The sequence below is a fragment of the Plecotus auritus genome (assembly GCF_963455305.1).
Source record: "Plecotus auritus genome assembly, chromosome: 9".
In the NCBI taxonomy this organism is placed as follows: domain Eukaryota; kingdom Metazoa; phylum Chordata; class Mammalia; order Chiroptera; family Vespertilionidae; genus Plecotus; species Plecotus auritus.
This window is the reverse complement of record NC_137783.1, coordinates 31,671,371-31,680,739: the sequence shown is the minus strand read 5'-3', so window position 1 is coordinate 31,680,739 and position 9,369 is coordinate 31,671,371.

The window sequence follows — 9,369 nt, the reverse complement described above, 5'->3', positions numbered from 1 at the left end:
AAGCCAAATATTAAATTATATAATCAGCAAATATAACTTTTATTTAATAGTCTAATAGCAGGAAAGAAAATACATTTAACTTTAGTATAATAGCTTATTTTTGCAAAGATAGATGACTACTAAATTATAAGAGTAAGAAAGAATTTGCCCTAGCAGGTGTGGCTCAATTAGTTGGGCATCATCTTCTGCACAGAAGCAGGCATCCTCAAACTACGGCCCGTGTGCCACATGCGGCCCGCCGAGGACATTTATCCGGCCCGCTGGGTGCCGCTGCCTGTCCTGCTTAGCAGCCGACTCGTCCCGGGCCCACAGTGCGCATAGGAATTTGTTCATAGTTGTTTTTTTTAAACTATAGTCCGGCCCTCCAACAGTCTGAGGAACAGTGAACTGGCCCCCTGTTTAAAAAGTTTGAGGACCCCTGTATCTTCAGTATGTGAACTTTCTTGACAATGCAATGTGTAAAACAGGTTCACAGGTAAATGAAAAGTTACAAGAATAATTTTCTAGCAGTTTCAGCTATAATGTAAAATGAGAAATCTAGAAACCTCATTATTTTCTTTAAAATAGGAGAAAGAAATTTACTAGGCTATAAAAGATGAAATCAACTTTTCAAATATGCTTTCAAAAATAGCTTTGGAGAAAATTACAGTCTCTAATGAAAATTCATTTACAGTTAACAGTGATTAAAATATCACCTTAATTTTAGAACATAGCTGTTGAAAATGAGGATCTCCTGAATTTGAAAATAAATACTGTAGACACATACAATCCAGGAAGGGCAAGCAGCTACCCTTTATACCATCTTAATAAGACTAAAGAATGCATTTTCAAGTCAAACTTTATTTTTGCATCTGTGTTCCTATAAATCTTAAAACAAGAGCACAAAAAACAACTGCAACTCCTATTGATTGTCTATAACTATTTGAATGTTTGGGATTTTTATTGAAAAACCTGATATCATTAGTAAATAGATATTCTTTGAGCATATACAGGGTGGGGCAACATAGGATTACAGTTGTTCATATGGAAAATAATACAATAATTAATAAATAATAATATAAGAATAAACTCTGTGTTTTGCATATCCACAACTATAAACCTACTTTTGCCGCACTCGGTACCATGAAAGACCTCTAAGCTCCAGATTAAGGCAGGAACTGAAAATAATGCCTCTGCTTCTCAAGAAATAGAATATCCAGGCCCAGCTGGCATGGCTAATGGTTGAGCATTGACCTATGAACCAGGAGGTCACGGTTCGATTCCTGGTCAGGCCATTATGCCCAGGTTGCAGGCTCGATCCCCAGTGTGGGGCATGCAGGAGGCAGCCAATCAATGATTATTCTCTCATCATTGATGTTTCTAGCTCTCTCTCCCTTCCTCTCTGAAATCAATAAAAATACATTTTTAAAAGAGAAATAGAATATTCAGTAAACTAAAAAACATAAAGTAATAGCATTAATTTAATAGCTCTTTGATTTTCCTCTAAGTTTTCTAGAAAATTAGCCAAGGACATTTTACATATTTCTCATCTCCAGTGACTTTGTGTGTATATATATATGCATCATGGCAAGATTACAGTATACAAATAATGCATTCATATGTTAATTTTAAAAGGATATTTAAAGGAATGTTTTGTCCACAGAGGAAACAACCATTAGTGTGATTGCTTTTAAGTTGCCCCAGTGGGTTTTAAACAGACAAGTGACACAATCTAATTTTCATTCTTTCAAAAATCCCTCTGGCTATTATATTAGAGAGAGCCCAAGAAGAGGCTAAAGTGGAAGTAAAGTGCTATGACACAAGAGAGAGATGATCGTTTTGACCACTAGAAGTAAAGGTAATGAATGTGTCACATTCCAAACTTACTATAATAAAAGAGCAAAGAAAATTTTCTGGAAGATTGGATATGAGGACTGTATTAAAAAATGAAAATTCAACAGAGTAAATTTCAAAGTCACACTGGCTTTATTCAAGGATTCATGAATTCAGCACTATCCCATCTAGCAAATAGAAAGGAATTCCACAGAACAGTAGAAAGGAACATTTTTTCTTAATGGTGGGAAGGGGATGGGAAACGTAAAATATTAGCAAAGAATGCATTGTTTCAAGCAAGATTACCCTAAGGGGAACAGAAGGGGCCTATTACTGACCAGGTAATCCCAAGATTACATTCCTGGGAAGCTGAAATTGCAAGTAAATTTCAAGTGACTCCATTTTGGGCCTGTTGCCTTTCTTTGTTCTCTTTGGAACACAGTTTGAAATTGTGTCTGAGATTGCAATCCCTCCTTTAGTCAAATAAACACTTTTTATCCTTTATTACAGCCTAAATATTTTTTGTTAACAACTGTATATATAAAATCTGGGCTAGAGATATGCATTTCAAAGTCAGTAGTGTATAGTTAATATTTAAATCATGGGAGTGGTTAAAGTTCCCGAGAGACTGAATGTAAACAGAGAAGAAAAGAGACAAGGACTAAGATCTGAGTCTTCAACATATGGAAGGATGGTGAGAAGAGGAATAACCAAGGAAAACAACACTGAGAAGGAGCTGCTAGAAAATAAGAGGGAAAACAGAAAGTGGAGTGAACCCGAAGTATGGTAATGAAAATGTTCCAAAGTGGAAAGTGTGATCATCGGTGTCACATCCTGCTAATAAATCAAGAAGATAGTGAACAATGACTTGTAGGTGTGATTAAGTTAATGCCTTTGTGATGGAGAGATTATGCCAAATTATTTGGGTGGGCCCTAGTTAATCACAAAGGTTCTTTTTTTTTTTTTTTTTTAAATATATTTTATTGATTTTTTACAGAGAGGAAGGGAGAGGGATAGAGAGTTAGAAACATCGAAGAGAGAGAAACATCGATCAGCTGCCTCCTGCACACCCCCTACTGGGGATGTGCCCGCAACCAAGGTACATGCCCTTGACCGGAATCGAACCTGGGACCTTTCAGTCCACAGGCTGACGCTCTATCCACTGAGCCAAACCGGTTTTGGCAATCACAAAGGTTCTTATAAGTGAAACAGGAAGGCAGAAGGGTCAGATTTTTTAGAAAGAGATTTAATGATAATATGCTGCTGGTTTTGAAGATAGAGGAAAGAGCAATGACTGAGGAAATTCGGTCTGGAAACTAGAAAAGGCAAGGAAACAAGTCTTCCTGATAGCCTCCAGTAAGAGCAGTAATAGGAAATGAACAGAATGTCTGTCAAGGCTACATGGTAGTTTCTTAGCAGTAATAATAATATACTGATGATGATAAATTCCAGAAGAGTGGGCATTTTAATGAAATAAAATGTTTATTATAAAGTTATAAATGCACAATTAGAAATGTCTCACATTCCCCTTGAAAATGTCTATAACTTAGGAAGCAAGGAAGATTCATCCTAAAATGTCTAATTACACTTCTTTACTTGCAAATAAATCAGTGATTGTGAAAGCTTGACTACATCCAAAATTTTATTTTTTAGTACCCACACCATCAATATTTCTTGCTAATCTATCATGTGCAGACTACAGTGTTAGTGGTTTGATCACATTAAAATCTCTTAGCTCTAGTTTGGCTCAGTGGATTAGAGCGTCAGCCTGTGGACTCAAGGGTCCCAAGATTGATTCCGGTCAAGGGCATGTACCTTGGTTGCGGGCACATCCCCAGTAGGGAGTGTGCAGGAGGCAGCTGATCAATGTTTTTCTCTCTCTCATTGATGTTTCTAACTCTCTATCCCCCTCCCTTCCTCTCTGTAAAAAATCAATAAAATATATTTTTAAAAAATCTCTTAAGATATGACCTTTGCATCTAGGGGGATGAATCAATAAGATAACTAACCTATAATAATAGCTAATCTTTACTGAGTGTTTACTTTATTCTAAGAACTCTTCCAAGATTTATAAGAATTTAAAAATGCAATCCTTATAGCAACTCAATAAAGATACCCAGGATTTGGAATAGCTAAACATTGCTTGCTTCATATGCTAAAACTTGGCTGAATCCAGATGGTTTATTCCAATGGCTAAATCACTGTATCATTGTCTTTTTAAGAGATCCCCTTATTGTCTGGAGATATTTTTCCAAAAATCAGAACAGAAGAAGAGGTAGCCATGGTGAAGTCATAACTAAAATTGATTAAAAAATTTTGATGAGAATAAAAAGGAAATATGTATATTGGTGAAGAAATAGAAGAAACACATGTACATAGATCTTCTGACAAGTTTTGTGATGAATAAGGACATTTACAGAGTACTATTTAAAAAGAAATGTCACGATCATGAAAAGTACTTTTTTAAAATCATACTTTTTTTAAAAAAATATATTTTTATTGATTTCTGAGAGGAAAGGAAAGGGAGAGATAGAAACATCAATGATGAGAGAGAATCGTTGATCAGCTACCCTATAGCGAACTGAGCCCACAACCTGGGCACGTGCCCTTGACAGGAATCAAACCTGGGACCCTTCAGTCCAAAGGCTGACACCCTATCCACTGAGTCAAACTGGCTAGGGCAGGAAAAATACTTTTTAATTCAGGTTGTCTTTGAATGTTTTTAGATAGATGGAAGCAAACAACTGATGCAGTAATAGAAAAAGAGGGAACAGGAGTGTCAGAGGAAGTGGGTAGGCTTCAGTCAAAAGCACAGGTGGTATGATAGGACTAAAGAGGAAGTTTCATTTTTTTTCCTCTAAGACAGGAGAAAAAAGCAGATAGGAAACAATGCAGCAAAAATGACTTTTCTGGCAGGCGGCAAGAAATTGAGAGTTGAGAGAGTTCTCTCTAGATAACCTCAATCTGCTCAGTAAAATAGGAGTTCAGGTCACATGCTGAGGGAGAAAAGATTTGAGCTTGATTGGGTGGGACAGGTTTTCAGCAGCCACGCACCTAATGAAAGAGTGGGTGAACAAGAACTAAATAAGATGATTGCTAAGTAGCAGAGGGGGCAGCGAAGTGTTGTTACTCAATCAAACAATGCAGTATGAGAGACAAAGAAAGAGAAGGTTGGAACACAAGATAGAGACTATCTGGAAGGTCACAGGAGATAAGCAAATAAACCAGGGATTCTCAGAAAGGAAGTATTTCTGCAATGTGTGACCTCAGGTTTCAGACAAGACAGAAAACTCTATTTCAGGTGTTCTGTTGTGTGTTGTTCCTCCATCAGAGCTATTCCTATACCTCATTATACTTGTTCCTTTAGTATGTCTTCCTCCTCTCATCTCTAGCTTTATGAGGACATAAAGGATAATTCTACTGCTCATTATTGCATTTCCCAGCACTCGGCACAGTATCTGACATATCATAAGTGATCAGTCAGTAGTTATTATTTTGCTGAATGTTGACATGAACCAGGAAATAGATGATATAGGGAGAATGGAAATGGATTGCAATAATAAAGGCAATCAGAGTCACACAAGACATTCAAGATGCCTGAACAGAGAAATTTTCAAAATGTACCTGCCAGAAATGCCATAGGCAATAAACTTTCCAAATTTGTAAATTGTACTGTCAGCTACATGTCCTGAATTTGTTAGGTAAGCCTAATACTTTCACCACAGGATCACATTAAAACCTGATGGATAACAGGAGTAAAAATATCCCCAGGGTCAAGGCCTTTTCCTGTTATCTCCTCTCCTTGATTTTGCTCCTCCTCCTCAGCCTGGGACCAGGTTTCAACCTTGTATGTTTTGAGAAACATTCTCTCTTTCTGGCTTTTGACCTGATAATGACCCTGACCTGACTATTTGCTCCACTTTGTACCTCTGCTTAGAGAAACCTAACCATAAACCAATCACCTGAGTTGTAAATCATTAGTCTGTAGTGGCTATTAGTTTCCCGAACCCTCTGCCCAGCTCACTGCCAAATTCACTGTGCTTGAGGCATTCACAATTAATGAATAATTAATCATAGAGAATATAAACAAATGTGAACTCAATTCAACACAATGGGTTAAATCTGAAAAGAAAGAAATGTAAATTGAGCTATCGGCTGTTAAGTGTGTATACATTTTGGGGGACACCCTGTATATCTATACATACACATATTTTCTCCTGGGAATGAATGTTGCGTGATTTTGTTCATTAACTTTTCATTTTGTAAAAGGGTAAAATCAATAATCTATTTATTCAGCCAACTGAAAGGCAATTTCAAACAATTTCATGTGAGATTGAGTTTTTATAGCTTTTTTTCCTCCCACAAATTCTAACAAAAAAATAATATCTTCTCAAGTGCTAGACAAATATAAAATGTCAAATCTTGGCAGCCTTTTAAAAACATGAAATAAAAATCCCTTCTTTATAGCCCTGGCCAAGTGCCTCACTTGATTGGAGCATCGTCCAAAAGGTTGCTGGTTCAATTTCTGGCCAGGGCACAACCTTGGTTGCAGATTTGATCCTTGGTCCCCTGGTTGGGGATGTATGAGACATGGCAACTGATCAATGATTTTCTCTCACATAGATGTTTCTCTCTCTCTCTCTCTCTCTCTCTCTCTCTCTCTCTCTCTCTCTCTCTCTCTCTCTCTCTCAAAAACATATCCTTGAGTGAGGATTTTTTAAAAATCCCCTCTTCCCAAATGAATAATTGTCTTACTAAAAATACGGCTTTCTTCAAACCTTGAGGCAGTTTTTAGGGCAGTAGATTATTGACGTGCTCTAAAGACAGAAATGATTGAGCTTCTGTTTTTAAACATTCTACTGTACCAACCTGAGAATTATGACCATTTTAAGTCTTGTTGTATGTCTGTTTTTGGCCACTGACATAGAAACAACAATAGGACTTTTTATTTACTCATATTATCCCTGGCTGTGTCCAAAGATAACCAAAGAGTTAAACAAATGAAAAATGAGATAATTCAATCAATTATTAGCTGCCCCCAAATAATTTCTGTTCAGAAAAAGTTTTGATGAATAGGTCAAACTTCTCCTTTAAAAATAGAATATTTCTGGGAGCCTTTTTATAATAAAAATACTGTCCTACCCACTGTCCATTTTTAACTGAGAAATCCAAATTATACCAGTATATGTTGAAGACTGTCTTTACCACAAAGAGGTTATCTTAATGAAAATTATATCTTTGAAAGAGAATAATATATTCAATTGGCAGTTCAGACAATCAAACAGTAAAGAGGTAAATGTTTTAAACTGAGATACATCAGTGTAGCCCCTCAAAGATGAACACTTTTAAATATTTGTTTTTATCTATTATATAACCTTGTATTTCCTTTCCTTCTCTTAATGTTTGAATTAATTTTAATTCCTCTATTGGTTAAGTTAGGAAAAGTCAATAATATGCTTAAAACTTTATTTTTTATATCTAGTGTAGGCAAGAATTTTTATCTGTTCGTTATGTAAATTGGTATTATTCTTTCCTTTGAAATCTACTAGTCAAAAGAACTCAGTTTTACAGATCATGCACAAATGCACAAAAATAAACACTGTTTCTCTTTATGGATTATATTATTTTAGAGTAAAATAAGTACATGCTGTTGTAATAAAATTTTCTTCAATCACTTAATAAGCCTAACCTTGACTCAAGTAGTTAATGCCACCCTATATAATAAAAGGGTAATATGCAAATTGACTGAACGGTGGAATGACCAGTCACTATGACACACACTGATCACCAGGGGCAGACGCTCAATGGAGGAGCTTCCCCCTGGTGGTCAGTGCACTCCCACAGGGGGAGCACTGCTCAGCCACAAGCTGGGCTGACGGCTGGCGAGCACAGTGGCCTGCCTCCGTGGCAGCACTAAGGATGTCTGACTGATGGCATGGGCCCGCTCCCCTCATCCCCCAAGGGCTCCCGGACTGCAAAAGGGCACAGGCTGGGACGAGGGACCCTTCCCCCTCCCCAGTGTACAAATGTTGTGCACTGGGCCTCTAGTAATACAATAAATGAAAAAAGCTAATATTCTTATAACATAAAACAGTTTTATTTATAGCTCATCAATAGTATATTGTTGCCCAGCAAAACAATAAGCCCAATGGAGAGTTATCTTCATATATATCATTCAGTAGCAAATAATGGAAGCTATATTTGATAGGACCGTTAGAATTTACTAATCATAATTATGACAGATAGGCAAAAGAATGCATAACCTCCTCATCTTAATTAACTGTTCTTCTCTTTTGAAAACTTATTGTGTACTGATCGAACAATAATCCAAATAGAGTGTCCCAGAAAAACAATCACTTAGGCTCCCTCTTTGGCATCTGGCTCCTGGCTCTGAGCATTGCCAATAATGGCCCCAACTCGCCCTGACTTTGTGTCCTCTATCAGGGGCCTCACATTCTATGCACAGCTTCATTAACAGCAGCCTGAAAACAACCTGGGGTTGAGCGTTGTGTGTGGGAGTTATTTTGCCAGGGCCATTTGAACAATAGTATCACAATGAAATGCTAGGTATTATTTAAGAAATAATGAGCTTGCTTTTTTTTTTTTTTTTTTTTTTAACAATGATGTTCTTTCAGAAATTTCTAAATACTCTGTAACTGCATTACTTAACTTGGTGATAAAAGCAGTTTTTAAATCTACCTTTTCAAAAAAAGAAATCCACTAGATATTTGACTCCCAATTTCTATCAATTTTACCTTTATTTTTTTTGTACAGAGTTGCAATTAGCATACACATTTATTTGTAAACAATACATGTCACATATTTTGAGTAAATATTAAACTTTAAAACCAATAAACAGAGTTTATATTAACATATCTATACAAATATTGATCCCTTAAGGGTCAAAGAATTTGTTAGACTTGTATTATCTTTTCCAAGGGTCTAAGTTCAGGAAGCTATATGCTATTTGAAAGAAATGGTTCCTCAGTGCAAAGTCAAGTCAATCTTTTCTACATCTTATCAGTTGATCATGCCTTACTTCATTTTACTTCTTACTTGGATCATGAATTAACTGAACATTTTCTCCCTTCTCTACATGTTACCAATGACCTTTTTTTTTTTTTTACTGACAAAAATATAATGCGTTGTTATCAAATTCTTGAAATATTACATCCTTTCACTTATACCCACACACATACATATATATTCCCCAATCCTTTGGTCAACTGTGAAATGACTCTGTTGTCTTGCCAGCTATCTACTCTAATAAAAGAGAAATAATACGCAAAGTGACCGTACCTCCGCAATGCCCACCAACCAATCAGGAGTGAGTATGCAAATTAACCCAACAAAGATGGCTGATTAATTTGCATACACAGGTGTAGAGCGGCTGGGTGGGGCGGGACGTCTGCTATGACGGGGAGGGTGGGGGGCGGAGGGAGCTACTGGAGTGGAGAAGACTGAAGTCTCTGGCCAAAGCGAAGACTGAAGGCGGTGGCCAGAGCAAAGGCCTGGGTCCCAGGTGCCAGAGGAAAACTGGTGCTGGCAGCCAGGGAA